The 3825-nt window shown below is 36.1% G+C and overlaps 1 long non-coding RNA gene across 1 annotated transcript in view; it reads left to right on the plus strand.

Annotated features, from left to right (window-relative positions):
• The first annotated feature begins 13 nt into the window (after positions 1 to 13).
• LOC113473496 overlaps positions 14 to 3825 on the plus strand; it is a 10175-nt gene continuing 6363 nt past the window's right edge. The window contains exon 1 of the long non-coding RNA XR_003395453.1: positions 14 to 283. This is a non-coding gene — a long non-coding RNA (uncharacterized LOC113473496). The remainder of the gene's footprint in view (positions 284 to 3825) is intronic.

Consider the following 3825-nt stretch of genomic DNA (forward strand, 5'->3'; position numbering starts at 1 on the left):
ATTTCGTAATTTTTTGAAGCATTCTATCAAATAATCGACAGAAATAGGTGACTTTTTGAAAATCGAGGTTGTCTATTTCCGATTTTTCCTTTTTTTTTTTGTTTTTCTTGAAGATTGTGTGAAAATCTGAACTTTTTGCTTTTTGGCTTTTCTTTTCTGTCTTTTTAATACCTACAGGAAAATTGATTAATATCACAAATTAATAGCTATTCTACATTCCCACACTTTTGCATAGAACCCTAATTAATTGCAGACAAGTGACTCTTGCTTCATTCAATCATTGGTAAGCTCAGAACTCCCTATAAAAAATGTCTACCCTACCTACTCAACAGTCAAACACTTGCTGATGGAAAAACCACTTTAGCCTGTAGCTTTGTGATGCTACAAGCTACATACAGTTAGGTACCTGACAGTACCTACTATTAACACTTTGGCTACCAGACTCAAAATGCGTGTCTTTCCCCAGGTACCAAGCCCATATCTCAGGAACTACTGAACTCTAGTGAGTGAAATTTGCACTGTTATGCTTGGTATCGTCAGCTAATAACGAATCAGCTGTTTGTTTACTGAGTGCACCGGTGATCTCATGGTACACTAAACATGATATTTTGAAAAGTCATTACTGAGGTACCATTGAGTTACCCGGTGAACTCAGTTTTGTTTACATTTTACCGGGGTTCTTGTTTTGATTTTCATTCGGTTTCTATCAAAAAAAAAAAAAAAAAATTGGTGTGGAACTCACGATTTCTATTAGATTACGAAATAACGTATTTGAAAGAAAAAAAAATTTCCAAGTCCCGAGCTGAGCGCCCACGCGGGAAAATTCCCTATCTTAAATACTCCCATGGTAAGAGGGATAATAAAAAGTGTCAAAATTGAACTTTTTTGCAATTTTCTAAGTCCCAAAAATTCGCGCCTACGGCGGCCAATTTTCGGACCAAAAATTGTTCTATCTTAAAATACTCCCCATGTAATGAGGATCATTAAAAAGTGTCAAAAATTGAACTTTTTTTTTCGAAGTTCCGAAGCAACATTGACTTTGGTTGATATCTGGATGAGTGGCTATAAATGCCGATTTTTACCAAAGTTACAGTCGCGTCCTTGGAAATATCTGTATATGCCATACCAATTTCAATCACTTTAACGACAAACCGTCTTGAGATATTTTGTCACAACCTTTTTCAACCATTTTCCACGAAATGAGGGTTAAGTAAGCAATTACTTGGTAATATCTGGATGGGTGATTATCCATTTTTACCAAATTGTTACAGTGCGTCCTTGACCATACGGGATAGCAATAACCAAATTTCATTTCTCCTACGACAAAATCGTCCTGAATATTTTGTCACAACTTTCTCTTTTTCCCAATTTAACCTGTAGTACACTCGTACTACGTACGTAACGTACAGACCATGGCTAAATCATTTTTTGACATTTTGCTTATTTCGGTTGTCATTCTGTGTCTGATACTTTTCTATGAAAACCAGATTAGTACAGGTACTCCAATATATTAAGCGATGTATTGCTTTTGAAAAAAAATAAATATATGAAGGAAATTGTTTTTTGTGGGTATTTAGTGGGAACCCTTCTGAGTCACCGAGGTATCCCTCATGGTACACGGGGGATGCTCGTTGAGTCACCCGGCTACCTCATGGTAGCCCAAGTAACCTGACGAGTAACTTTGACTCTTGTTTACACCTGTAACTTAACTTACACCGTCTAGTAAAAATACATTTTTATCAGAAATTTTTAACTTTATGGATTACATTTTTCTTTTTCTCTTTACGATTAAGTTGAGCCCTTTAAATACTCAAACTGAACCAGGAAAAAAAAAAAAGGTTGTTTTATGAAGTCTAAATAAATGTTAAGTAATTGTTTTGCTGTCGGTAATTCCATGTATTATCTCTACCTTTTTTCCTTATCTATGACTTTTCCTTATGAATAACATCCTTCCTTTTATCTATATCTCAATAAATAACTCTACGACACAGGGTATAACCCCTACACAACGTTAGAGTACATAAAATTTCTCCATCCATAATATGTATAATACTTTCTGAACATCACATCCTTAATCCCATTAAAAAAATAAAGAGAAAAAAAAACACAACAAGTAAAAGTATCCAATAAAAGATCCTGAGATAGGTGGTTGGAGGTTATAAGGTTTCTGGTCAGGTAGTGTTGGGCGTGATGACTTCACCACAAATTGTTATTTTTCTTTGTGAAATTATTTTAGATAAAAGGGACCCTTAACTTGTTCGAGTCCCATTTTGTTATTGAATGGACTGGGTAGTATAAGTAAGGGTACAAGTAGTAACCCAACCCCAGGTGGAGGGTAGTAGCCCAAGTAAGGGTACGGTGGGTATAACGGGTAAGGGACAATGGTGGGTACGGGTATAATGACGGTACATGTGGGTAAGGGTACAATAACGGGGTAAGACACAAGGGTAGAGAGCTCAGACACCTCCCCCGGTATCCACCCCTCACCCGACGTAGTATGGTAGTCTGTATAAGGAGGTGGGTACAATGGAAATTTGTTATACTGTTACCTATTAATATTAAGTTGTCCTGTTACAACCTATTGAACACCGTCTTCAGGGTAGTCACCTTCTTACGATGATTTCCTTGACCGTGTTTGTTCGTCAACGGTACACATAATTCCAAATCCAAATTCGTGTTTTTCTAAAAAAGAGTTTATCTCGTCACTAATCACAATCAATATCGGCCAATCCAACTTATGTTTTTCCTCGAAAGATAAGTGACAACACCGAAGACGTATTAATGGAGGGTTCCAACAAGTTATCTAAAAAACTAGAAATAATCTCGAAACCCCCCGCGCGCGAGACTTCCCTTGAAGAAGTAACAACGTGTTATGAAGACTTATTTTCCTTGATTCACCACAGATACTCTCGGGTACATTTTATTTCGTGTCTTATTTTAACTTAAACTTAAAAGTGAATTGCAACTTAAATTAAGTTAATTTGATTTCCTAAGGGAATGGACCAGGCTATAAGTACAAGGGTACAGGGAACAAGTTACAATTGGTACGACAGAATATAAAGGTGGGACGTTTCAAAGCTTAACGGCAGTGGATTAATATTAAAATAAGTTAGATTAATGGACTTAGTGTCTACCTTTTAACGTTTTTTGTCGTGGATTAACTTCCACACAAAAACAAAACTCGACGCCTCACAATCAAACGTTCATGATCACACTTTCGACACTATACCTTCTCTCTACTAATATATCACTGTCTCTCTACAAATAATTAAACTTTAAAGCAGTTGTTACGGCGACAGTAGGACGAACACTCTGACAAAAGATAACTACTTTCTGTGACTACCTTACACCATTTTCCTTGGAAAAGTAATGGAAGAATCTGATAAGTCTACTCCCAACTTTGCCCTCACATACGCTAGTTTGTACCTCCAGTGGAATAACAGGTAAATTGTAGCACCAACAGACTCACAATGCGTTCTTCTAGTAACGTTAAGAACCCGTACAAGTCTTAGTCATAGTAGACTACCTAACATTTCTCCTTATGTAAATGAGTAATACCTTCGTCTTCAGACATTCTTATATTCTTTCACAGTTCCATTTAGTACATTCTAGTTCACTAACAACGACTAATACTAAAAATAGATTTTTTTTTTACAACTTGTCCGTTTCCATGTAAAAGAATAATGAAAAGTTATAAATTTAGTTAGGATCATTGGAAACCCGAAGTATTCGAAACAGGTAGTCTAAGATACCAGAGTGATTTAGTGTTCCGTAAATTAAAACTTCAGAGTAAAGATTGATTGTTCAATTGTGAAACCGATGTAC

This window comes from Diaphorina citri, unplaced genomic scaffold, assembly GCF_000475195.1.
Source record: "Diaphorina citri unplaced genomic scaffold, Diaci psyllid genome assembly version 1.1 scaffold36382, whole genome shotgun sequence".
NCBI lineage: Eukaryota > Metazoa > Arthropoda > Insecta > Hemiptera > Psyllidae > Diaphorina > Diaphorina citri.